A 13,081-nucleotide genomic window follows, 5' to 3' on the forward strand; every position below is an offset into this window, starting at 1 on the left:
CATTCACAAAAACCAAATCTTAGCGTCTGTAGTACTTGAATCTCAAATTATGCTGAAACCATACATGTGGCATCTTACCCTCAAGAAAGTCCAGTTTTTTCATCTAGATATTTGTAATTTGGCTTCCAGTTAAAGTATGAGAAAGTCTCATTACCATCAATAATTACTAATCACCAATATTATGCTGGTCTCAGCCCCAGTTATAGTTCTCCCTTGGGAAACATTAGCAATATTTGAACTTTCTTCTATAGCACAATAGTCTCAAGAGTTCAGGTTTTTGCCATTATGGCTTTTCTTTAAAAACAATCTTTCTTATTATAATAGAAGGCTATAACTTAGAAAGTCCTAAAAGAATAGGCTCAACAGATGGCAAGCACTCATTTTCAAAGGATTGACAGCTGACTTTAAATGAATTTAAGCTGCAACATCAATAACCTTTAATGGTTGTTTGGCAGCATACTGAGAATTCCAGAAAGATTCAAAGACTCAAAGATCAAAACTCTTATTTTACCCCTTCTCCAAGACCGAGCAAATTAATTTGATAGGGAATCATAATCTATTAGAATAAACCAAATTAATGATCTAGAATTCCAGGCCATTAATTTTGGATGAGAAGCCGCCATTTATACACATGGAGACATTAATGATGCATCCTTTGATGCTAACAATCTTACGATGCTACAATGAATGTCCAACAACAGGAGGAAAAGATAGGTACTCCTCACCCTATGCATGCTAGGAGCATGACCGTCACTTTCAGGCAGTCCAAAATGGAAACACAGGGATCTGGAATCAGGAGACCTAGATTTGTGGGCCGGCTCTATAAAGTGACTGGTTATGTGATCTTGAGCTAAGAGACCAAGAACACTGCCTCACAAGGTTGTCATAAGGATTCAATGAAATCATACAGGCATAAATATTTGCATAAACAAGCACTATATGGATGCTATTTGGAATGTAGAAGTAACATATCCATTGATATTTTTAAAGTACTTCAGCATTCTCAATTGGTAGTACATCTAAGATTCCACATTGAACACAGTACCAAAAGCTACCCAGGTTTTCTATCTATAGATAGAACGCATTGCAAGTCAAGTATAACCTACCAATTTTGCAATAACATAGTAACCTCTACTACCTGATGAGTTGAAAGAGAAATTTCATTATGTTTTTCTTATTTATCCTATCTATACGGGGTATTAACAAATAATGAATAAATCTTATAAATTCAAATTGTTTGCGTTGTACCTTCCTCTATACTTAGAAGTAGCAAATGTATGATTTAAGATCAAGAGTTATTAGGAATACAGGCTGAAAATTACATTCTTAAAAGTGACTGAATCCTTTCCCATTATAACCAATCTCTTCGCTATTAATGCCTTCCTCCATAATTTCCCTTGACCAAGGCTTTATAAAATTCTCTAATCATATCAAGAAAGAATAAAATGTCTAAAAAAATTGAAATAGGTGGTTTTGTATCATTTCTGTAATTTCAAACTTAGGTGGAAGTAGCTTAATTATTGTGCTGCCAATTTCACCAAATGAAACTAATATTATACACACATACACACAAATATTCTCTTCTTCCAAACTAACATAGCCACTTTTCTTTTAGAACACAGAATATATCTACAGATAAAAAATTATGCAGTTATACTCTTGAAACCATTCTGAAAGTCAAAGACTTCCAATATATTTCTATCAGTATATTAGTAATTAATAGAAAAGTTGTATCGATTGCTATGGAAACTCACTCACAAGAGCAACAGTTGGATTTAATTTGAGATAGACTCCATGAAGTAGCTCTCTTTTGACTCTATCTCTTTCATTTAATCTTTGAACAAGTATTTTCAACAAGTAATGCCTATTTTGTGTCGGGCTAGATGGTAGATGCTAGGGATACAAAGACAAATAAGGCAAGATTTCTTTTTTTTTTTTAAGATTTTTATTTATTCATGAGAGACAGAGAGAGAGAGAGAGAGAGAGAAAGAGAGAGAGAGAGAGAGAGGCAGAGACACAGGCAGAGGGAGAAGCAGGCTCCATGCAAGGAGCCTGACGTGGGACTCGATCCCGGGACTCCAGGATCATGCCCTGGGCTGAAGGCAGGTGCTAAACCACTGAGCCACCCAGGGATCCCCTGAAAGCAGAAGCTGATTATAAAGGTAAGTGGATCCTTTTCTGCCCTCATCTTGTTTCACCTCTCAATAGCTTTCTACCCAGAGACCAACCCCCCCTTTCTCCTGAAACCCTCTCTTCTCGTTGCTTCAGCGCTGTAACACTGTTCCAGCTCTCTTCCTGACCACTCTTTCTCAATGTTCTCTCCCAGCTCCCCTTCTATCAAATCTCTAAATGCTGGAGCACCCTAGTACTTGGCCTTGAGCCACACTGTTCCTTCTCTGTTTGCAATCTTTCCCTTGGATTGTCTCATCTACTCCAACAGCTTTAAATACCAACTGACACCTCCCCCAGTTTTGTATTTACAGCTCATACCTTTCTTCTGAGTTCCAGACTGTCTATTGAAAAGCACTATTTGTATTCTTATAAATATTTCAAATTTGGGACTGCTGGGAGGCTCAGTCAGTTAAGCATCCAACTCTTGATTTCAGCGTCAGTCCTGACCTCACTTGTGAGATTGAGCCCCACATGGGGCTCCATGCTCAGCAGGGAATCTGCTTGGCTTTATAATTTTTCCTCTGCCCTTCCCACCCTTCCCCCCACTTTTACACTCTTTCTCTCTTTCTAAAATAAATAAATAAATCTTTAAAAATATTTCAAACTTATAATAGTGAAAGGGAATATAAGGGAAGGGAGAAGAAATGTGTGGGAAATATCAGAAAGGGAGACAGAACATAAAGACTCCTAACTCTGGGAAATGAACTAGGGGTGGTGGAAGGGGAGGAGGGCGGGGGGTGGGGGTGAATGGGTGACGGGCACTTAAGGGGACACTTGACGGGATGAGCACTGGGTGTTGTTCTGTATGTTGGTAAATCGAACACCAATAAAAATTAATTTATTAAAAAAAATATTTCAAACTTATTGTAAGTCTAAGACCAGTCTTAGTCTTCACCTCTAATTCTCACTCAACAGTTTCCCCATCATTACAAACAATACCACCATTTTCCCAATTTTTCAGGCTACAGTGACTTCAGCTGAGAGCTATCTTTGATTCCACACTGTCTTATCTTCACACCCAATCCATTACCAAGTCAATTCTGCTTCCAAAGTATGCCTCTAATCTACCTTCATCTGATCTTCATCCTTGTCCACTATAAAACTGCCTCCTAAGTAATCTTCCTGCTTCCAAGTGTTCCCTACTACCAACTGTTTTCTTTGCAATAGCCAAAAGTGAACTTCTTAAAATATAAATTAGATTATATCTATTGCCTGCTCGATAGTTTTAAGTACAGATTGAAATCCAAACGCCATATAGCAAGGCAGTATGGAGTTTAGAATACAGTCCCTCCTTGAACCCCAGTCCACAATGCCTTCTATCACATGCACCTTTGTTAAGTTCTATGAACACTGTAAGCTCTTTCCTGCTTAGGATGGGGAATGTCCTTGCCACACTCATTCTCTCTCACAGAGCTCAACTTCAGGATAGTCTCCAAGGGGCACCTTCCTAATTATCTCATTTTAAAAATTCCTTTCCATTTATTTTCTATTATAACATCATTTTCTATCTTTGACAGTCTTCCACAAGCCCAATTTGACTAATTAATTTGTCAGCTCTCAACCTCCACTACTAGAATGTAATTTCTAAGAATAGAAGAGCCTTTGACACATTGTTTACCACTGTAGCACAAGCACCTATCAGAAGCCAGCACAGAGTAACTACCTGCCTAATAGATAAATATATTAAATTGTCTCCAAGATTCCTCCTCTCTCCATCAATTTATGATAGTACACCGTACCTGGCTAAGTGTGGTGCAGTCAGCACTTTGTCTTGATATTCTTAAATGCTATACATTTTTTATCTAGATTTTTAAATTTTAAATCTAATACCCCAAAATTTCCATATAGAAATATAGAATCTGATCAGCTGAACTTCTCAAAAATCTATAACTATAAAATAAAATATGTATGTCAAAATATTCATAAATCATAGCAACTAGGAAGCCTTAATATATGTTGAACAAATGAATGAATCTCTTTATCTTTACCACTGAAAATCAGTTTTCATACATATTTGTCTACCAGTTTCAGGTGTGGGCTCATCAAAGACATGGATTCATAAAATCTGTAGGACACAATTCCTCTGGGATTGTTTCTCTGTAAATGTCCAGACATCAACCTGAAAAGGTATATGTTGTCTTTAATTTTCTCTAAACACACCCGTATATACTAAGCAAAACAGTCATCACTACTATATCTAAATACAGCTTTCTCAAAATTATTATAGACATAAGAAAAGCTAAAAATATTATTTTTAGCACAAAATTATTTTTGTACTATTACTCTAAAATAAAAACAAAGTGACAAAAATATTTTTCCTTTTCATCTCTCCCCAAAGTGTTTTGTTCACTTCCCATAATTCTAAAGAATATATCATCTCTTCTCCAGCATTAATAAAAATATTTACAACACCTCCTGAAAGGGAATATATTTACAGTTACCAAAGTCCAACTGTGCTCTGACTCAGCAAAATGAGAACAATCTAATTCATGAAATGCTTCAGTTAATAATGAGCAAAAAGATTTATAAAGGGAAAAGAATCACTTTCCAAATCCTACCACATTTACTATATGTCTTAATCCAAGATTGGCAAGGAGAAACAGAACTATAGTTAGACTTTATTGCATTTATTTGCCCTAAAAGGCTTTTCTCAAAAGGCCTTTCAGATTCAATCTTAATGAATGTGTCACTCTGCAAAACAGCTACATAATGTAGCATTACTGATTGACATATACTCCATGGTGAAGATTAGGATAAAGTGAAAACCTACAATGTTTTTCTGATGAGATAAAAGTGATATTTGTACAGGAAAAGAAGCACATTGTTAAGGAAGATAGTTTTATATTTATTACATATTAAGGTTAAGGATGATTGTGTTGTGCGACAGACCCATTAAACACTCACGTCCTTAAAAAGCAAAGCCAGAAGAGCACTGCTTTCTTTCTTATCAGCTCAGAAAATAACTGGCTTACAGAAGCTTTTAAGTTATGAAAAAAAATTCCTCTTAATTTTATGGTTGAGAGAAAAATGTAGCTCAGCTGATGGTCTCTTTAGATGGTCAGAATTAGTCTGGAAAATCTTCATGAAAAGGAGGGAAACATGCAGTGGGACAAGATATGTTAAATACAGAAGTCATAGATGCGTCTAAGGCAAAGGACAGCCAGCAGAGCCTGGGCCAACACAGACAGGATGTACTGGAAGATTAAAACAGATAACTATTAACAAAAGGAATGCAGTGTGAAGTGCAGAAGCAAAAGAAAGCAAGGATGTATGTAATCATGAAGTGAAGGCTTAATCTCAGAGAGGAGAGGCTTAAAAAGAAGAATAGATTAAAACCTCTAAAGATAAAGATAAGAAAGATCCCAGTGCACTCAAGGAAAGAGAAGTCTCCCAACATCCTTCCTGCTTCTTTTTCCAATATAACACACAGCTGGACCCGCCCTTCCACATCCTGGTTGATACTAACTTTATCAACTTTTCCATGAAAGCCAAACTCAACTTAGGACAAAGATGGACTGTCTGTATACCAAGTGTGTCCCCTATATAACTGGTTTGTGATGGCTGAAACTGAGCAATTGGGGCAGAAATATCGAATGTCTCTAAGGATCGCCAAGGATCCAAGATTTGAATGATGACCATGCACACACAAAGAAAGCAGATGAGTGCTTAGTATAGAGAATAACTCAGCACAAGTGTTACACTGTAGCCACAGCTTAACAGGGACCCTAAATGAAGGATGTGAAGATCCCTGGAGTTCCCACCATGAATATTTCTAACCACAGGTACAACACTGAGTGGATGCCAGAGGATCATGGAGCCCCCTGTTCTAATTCTTAATAGAGTTTCTCTGCCTTCCTTTACCAACTTTTTCTACTGCCAGATCATATAGCTGTATGAGTTATAGAATGAATTATTATTCCACTTACTCATCTGCTCTGTTATGAGCTGAGTATGGTTAAATACACTCACTTTCTGATGTTGTTTTGAAATTGATATTTCACATCATCTTATAATTTGTTTCAGGGTGCCTGGGTGGTTCAGTGGTTGAGTGTCTGCCTTCGGCTCAGGTCATGATCCTGGGGTCCTAGGATTGAGTCCTGCAACAGGCTCCCCAGAGGGAGCCTACTTCTCCCTCTGCCTATGTCTCTGCCTCTCTCTGTGTGCCTCTCATCAAAAAATAAGTAAAATCTTAAAAAAATAAAAATTAGAAATAAAATAAAAAATTTTAATCTTTTTATGAATCAAATGATTGCTCACAAATAAAATTAAATTAAAATAAATAACATAAAGAGCTTATCAAATTCAACACCCAAAAAACAAATAATCCAGTTAAGATGGGGATCCCTGGGTGGCGCAGCGGTTTGGCGCCTGCCTTGGGCTCAGGGCGCGATCCTGGAGACCCGGGATCGAATCCCATATCGGGCTCCCGGTGCATGGAGCCTGCTTCTCCCTCTGCCTGTGTCTCTGCCCCCCCCTCTCTCTGTGACTATCATAAATAAATAAATAAATAAATAAATAAATAAATAAATAAATAACAAACAAACAAACAATCCAGTTAAGAAATGCACAGAAGACAGGAATAGACACTTTTCCGAAAAAGGCATCCGGATAGCTAATAGATGCATGAAAAGATGCTCAACATCACTCATTAGGGAAATACAAATCAAAACCGTGATAAGATAACACTTCACACTTATCAGGATGGCCAAAATTAACAACAGGTGTTGGCAAGGATACGGAGAAAGGCCCCCAAGAAAGGGAACCCTCTTATACCTGTGGTGGAAATGCAAACTGGTACAGTCACTCTGGAGAACAGCATGGAGGTTCCTCAAAATGTGAAAATAGAACCCCCCCATGATCCAGCAACTGCACTACTAGGTATTTACCCAAAGGATACAAAAATACTAATTCAAAGGGGCACATGGACCCTAATATTTGTAGCAGCATTATCAACAATAGCCAAACTATGGAAAGAGCCTAAATGTCCATCAAATCATGAGTGGATGGACACAAACAAACAAACACACACACACACACACACACGGCCAACACAATGGAATATTACTCAGCCATCAAAAAGAAAGAAATCTTGCCATTTGCAGTAGTGTAGATGGAGCTAGAGTGTATAATGCTAAGTGAAATAAGTCAGTCAGAGAAAGACAAATACTGTATGATCTCATTCACATGTAGAATTTAAGAAAGAAAACAGGAACATACAGGAAAGGGGGAAAAGGAGAGAGGGAAACAAATCATAAAAGATTCTTAGTTACAGAGAACAAACGGAGGCTTGATGGATGGAGGTGAGTGAGGGATGGGCTAGGTGGGTGATAGGCATTAAGGAGGTCACCTGTTGTGATAAGCACTGGGTATTGTATGTAAATGATGAATCTACTTAATTCTACTCCAAAAACCAATACTGGACTGTATGTTAAAAAAAAAAAACTAACTAAAATTTAAATTAAATAAAAATATAATAAGCTCATCTTCAAAATCTTTCATGGATTAGCCAGCACCCAGGTGGGCTCCATGATGGCATGAATACATTTAAAAGGTACCTCTCTCCCTTGGATTTTATTTGCTAGAAAAAGTCAAAGTTGAAACATCTGATATTCCACAATAAATATGGAAATAGAAACATCAGAGCTCAGAATGAGACAGAGTTATACAAGTCATCTGCATATGAGGAGTAACTGAAATCCTGAAAATAAGACTGGCAAATCATGAGCTTCCCAGGGAAGTTAGAACAACTTAGAGAGAGAAAAATGCTTAGGATACATAAAAAAGACCTGGGAACATTGTTAACATGCTGGGAAAAGAGAAGAGAAAAAAAAAGAATCAAAAGGTGAGAAGGAAACAAAGGTTATCCATAAATCCAAGGAAAGAAAGGGTAAAGGGGAGTGTCAAAGTAGCCAGCAGACTGATGGGACAAACAAGAAGAGGAGATCACACATAACCATAAATGTCCCAGAAGACAGACTACAATGGGCCTGGGTAAAATTTTGGCTGTAGCAGAGAGAAAATACAGACAATGAATTTGAAGAGCTAAAGTAACCAAGAAAAGAACTGAGGAAGGAAATTATCAGAACCAGTTGAGCTAAGTGAAATATAGATGATAAATCAGGAGAGAGCTTTTTGGAATGTACCAAAATTTGAGCTCTTCAAATATGCCCATTTTTCCCTACTTGGCACTAATGAAAAAACATATGGCATTAAATCAAGTTTCACATTGTAGGCTAATGAAATAAAGTTGCATTTTGAACTTTCAAATGTCAATTTGGCTCAACAGTGACCCAGCCATGCTAAAAAATAAATACATATACAAGTATATTAACCCAGATAAAAATATGTACAATAACAAGAAAGAATCTAATTTTTGAGTTTAAGAAACATTAAATGTTTTCCTTACCTAATAAAACTGTAAAACTGTAGCATCATGGATTTTACAGCTGCAGAGAGAGACCATTGCTTTATTTGATAATCACTACAAGTGAGGCACACACATGCACAGACAAGGCTCTCGCTGCATTGCCAAAGCCTGTGGGCACACGCAGACAAGATATTTTCCCACTGCCTTTCTGAAGCGAGCATGGCCCACCAAGTACACTCTCCAGCTGTCTTGCTCATGCCAGAAGTCATGGGCAATCCACACAGGAGACATCTGGGCACCTGGTCCTGGTGACCAAGAAGGCTGGTGTTCCAGAGCTCCACAGGGATGTAATGATCAGAGAAATAGCTCTTGGCAGGCCACCATCTCTAGGACACCACTACACAGACAACAGAGGGAAACACAACCCTAATCTTCCTGAGGTTTAAAAAAAAAAAAAAAAAAGGCCTATTTACTTAGCCTGTAGTTTCAGCCTGAAGGGCAGGCTAGGCCACACATCTAGCAACTAAGCACACCCAGGGAACATAGCAGGGAGACACCACCCTTTGCACAACCCTTTGGCCTTGCTACAGCCTTGATTATAGCCCCACAAGACTATATATACTTGCTTACTTTAAGAGCTGCTGCCTGAGGGTCTGGCTTCCAAACAGCCTGTAACTAGGTGTTAAACAAGATTCTTCCCCTTGGATCACTGACAGGTCTTGGCACATCTGAAGCAATGAGGCCCATTAGGAAGTTTTGACAGTCACAAAGGCTTGAAAGACAACCAGGAGCTAAGGCAGGTTTGAACAAGAAGGATCACACCTACAGAAGGCCACACCTTCAAGACTGAGAGAGGTAGATGTTCCACCTAACACACAGAAACAAACACAGAGAGTCAAGCAAAATAAAGAAATAGAAAAACATGTTCCAAACTAAGGAACAAGACAAAACCTCAGAAAAAGCCCTTAATGATACAAAGACAAGAATTTTATCTGATAATTCAAAATGATGGTTAGAAAGATGCTCACTGGGATCCCTGGGTGGCGCAGCGGTTTGGCGCCTGCCTTTGGCCCAGGGCGCGATCCTGGAGACCCGGGATTGAATCCCACGTCGGGCTCCCGGTGCATGGAGCCTGCTTCTCCCTCTGCCTGTGTCTCTGCCCCTCTCTCTCTCTCTCTCCCTGTGACTATCATAAATAAAGAAAAAAAAATTTAAAAAAAAAAAAAAAAAAAAAAGATGCTCACTGAACTTGGGAGGAGAATGGATGAACACAATAAGAACTTCAACAAGAAGACAGAAAACAAAAAAAGTACCAAACAGAGGTCATAGAGATGAAGAATACAGTGACTGAATGGAGAAATACACTAGAGGGGTTCAACAGCAGTCTGGATGAAGCAGAAAGATGTATCCATAAGCTGGAGAATAAAGCAATGGAACTCATTCAGATAGAGCATCAAAAAAAAAAAAAAAGAATTTCTAAAAATGAAGATAACTTGGGACACTTGGGTGGCTCAGTGGTTGAATGTCTGCTTTCAGCCCAGGGTATGATCCTGGGCACCTGGGATCAAGTCCTGCATCAGGCTTTAGGCAGAGAGCCTGCTTCTCCCTCTGCCTAAGTCTCTGCCTCTTTCTCTGTGTCTCTCATGAATAAATAAGTAAAATCTTTTTTAAAAAAAAAAATTAAGATAACTTAAGAGGTATCTGCAACAACAGGTGGAATAAGTCACATATTGGGGTCCCAGAAAAAAAGAACTGAAAAAGGAGCACTTATTTCAAGAAATAATGACTGAAAATTTCCCTGACCTAGGGAAGGAAACAGACCTCCAGATCCAAGAAGCCCAAAAAGTTCCAAATAAGTCGAATCCAAAGACAGCCATACCAAGACACATGAGAATTAAAATGTCAGAAGTTAAAGAGAGTATCTTAAAAGCCTCAAAAGAAAAAAAAAAGTTGTTATGTACAAAGAAAACCCCATAAGGCTATCAGATTTCTCCATAGAAACTATGCAGGCCAGAAGAGGGTGGCATGACATATTCAAAGTGCTGAAATGAATACATTTCCAACCAAGAAAACACTACACAGCAAGGCTCTCATTCAAATCTGAAGGAGAGATGAAGAATTTTCCAGACAAGCAAGAACTAGAGGAGTTCATCACTACTAACTCAGCCTTACAAGAAATATCAAAGGGATTTCTTCATGCTGAAAAGAAATGACACTGATAACAAGGGAACACACAAAGGTAAAAGTCTCACCGCAAAAAGTAAATATATAATAAAGGTAGCATATTAACCCCTTATAAAGCTACCATACAAGCTAAGACAAAAGTAGTATAATTAACTAAAACTACAATAATTAGTTAAGGTGTAAAAAATGACTTCAACAGCACCAAACATGGTGCAGGGAGTAAAATATAGAGTTTGAGAATGTGTTCAAATTTCAGTTGTTATCAACTCAAAACAGACTGTTATATACATAGGAAGTTATAAGTGAACTTTCTTATAAACCACAAAGCAAAAACTTATAATAAATACACAAAAGAAAAAATGGGAAAGAAAATGAAACATAAAACTAAAGGAAGTCATCAAACCACATGGGAAGAAGAACGGAGAGAAACTACAAAACAGCCTGAAAACAGTTAACAAAATGGAAGTATTATTTTAAATGAAAACAGATTAAATTCTCCAACCAAAAAACATGGAATGGTTAAATGAGTAATAAAACTAGATCCATCTATATTCTGCCTACAAGAGACTCACTTCAGAAGTAAGGACACAGACTGAAAGTGATGGCATAAAAAAAAAAAATAATACCCCATGCAAAGGGAAATGAAATGAAACCTGGTATACATACACACTCATAAAGACAAAATAAACTTTAAAACAAAGACTATAATAAAAGACAAAGAAGGGCACTACATTATGATAAAGGAGTCAATCCAGCAAGAAGACATAAAATTTATAAATATATATGCACCCAACTTAGGAGCACAAAAATATATAAAATATATAAAGCATATATTTTTTATAAAGCAAATATTAAAAGGTAATACAGTAACATTAGGAAATTTAAACACCATATGAACTCACATCAGTGGATAGATCATCCAGACATAAAATCAATAAGGAAACATGGTTTTAAATGACATTAGGCCAGATGGACTTAATAGATATATACAGTACATTCATCCAAAAGCAGAAGAATACATATTCTTCTCAACTGTACATGGAATATTCTCTGGGATAGATCACATGGTTGACCACATAACAAGTCTCAATAAATTCAAGAAGACTGAAATCATATCAAGTATCATTTCTGATCACAATGGTATGAACCTAGAAATCAATTACAAGAAGAAAACTGGAAAAACTATAAATATGTAGAGATTAAACAACTGGTCATAGAACAACTACTAGGTCATAGAAGAAATCAAAGAAGAAATAAAAAATATCTAGAGACTAACATAAAAGAAATACAATACACCAAAATAGATGAGATGCAGCAAAAGTGGTTATCAGAGGGTAAGTTCATAGCAATACGGCCCACCTCAAGAAATAACAGAAATCTCAAACAATTTACTTTTACACTTAAAAAATACCTTTAAAAAGAAGAAATAAAGCCCAAAGTTAGTAAAAAGAAGAAAAAAATATAAAGAAATAAAGATCAGAACAGAAATAAATTAAGACAAAGAAATAAAAAAGATCAATGAAGCTAGGAGCTGATTCTTTGAAAAGATTAACAAAATTAACAAGCCTTTAGCTACACTCACCAAAAAGAGGGTTCAAATAAATAAAATGAGAAATGAAAAAGATGTTACAACTGATACCACAGAAATACAAAGGATCACAAGAGATCTGTGAACAATTACATACCAGCAAATTGAACAATCTAGAAGAAATAGATAAATCCCTAGATTTTACAATCTTCCAAGACTAACTCATAAAGAAATAGAAAATCTGAATAGACAGATTACTCGTAAGGAGATTGAATCAGTAATCAAAAAACTCCAAAGATAAAAGTCCAAGGCCAGATGGCTTCCCTAGTGAATTCCACCAAATACTCAAAGATTTAATACCTATCTGTCTCAAACTCTCCCAAAAAAATTATGAGGAGAGAAACTTTCCAAACTCACTTTATGAAGTCAGCATACCAAAACCACACAAGGACACCACACATGCACACAAACACAACACACACAAAATTATAGTCCAATATCCCTAATGAACATACGTGCAAAAATCCTCAACAAAATACTAGCAAACTGAACTCAACAATACATTAATAGGACCATACACCATACTCAAGTGGGATTTACTCCAGCAATGCCAGGATAGTTCAACATCTGCAAATCAATTAATGTGATATACCGCATTAACAAAATTAAAGATAAATATCACATAATCATCTCAATAGATAGAAAAAGCACTTGACAAAACTGAACATCAATTTACCATAAAAATTCTCAACAAAGCGGGCATAGAAGGAATATACCTAAGGCCATATATGACAAAATCAGAGCTAATATCACATTCAACAGTGAAAACC

At 36.9% G+C, this 13,081-nt stretch overlaps 1 protein-coding gene and 1 pseudogene across 6 annotated transcripts in view; one reads left to right on the plus strand and one right to left on the minus strand.

Moving 5' to 3' along the window:
• The window catches only part of RNF182 (ring finger protein 182), a 62,972-nt gene that overhangs the window by 12,938 nt on the left and 36,953 nt on the right, over positions 1-13,081 (minus strand). Inside the window, exon 1 of one of the 6 annotated variants that reach the window (XM_055321838.1) lies at positions 8,579-8,816. The exons of the other annotated variants lie outside the window; for them this stretch is intronic. The gene's annotated coding sequence lies outside the window, so the exon portion shown is untranslated. Of the gene's footprint in view, positions 1-8,578; positions 8,817-13,081 lie in introns of those variants that run through there. 6 annotated transcript variants of the gene reach the window in all.
• Positions 5,421-6,009, plus strand: LOC129507880 (rRNA-processing protein FCF1 homolog; annotated as a pseudogene).

Source organism: Nyctereutes procyonoides, unplaced genomic scaffold (genome assembly GCF_905146905.1).
Source record: "Nyctereutes procyonoides isolate TBG_1078 unplaced genomic scaffold, NYPRO_anot_genome, whole genome shotgun sequence".
In the NCBI taxonomy this organism is placed as follows: Eukaryota; Metazoa; Chordata; class Mammalia; order Carnivora; family Canidae; genus Nyctereutes; species Nyctereutes procyonoides.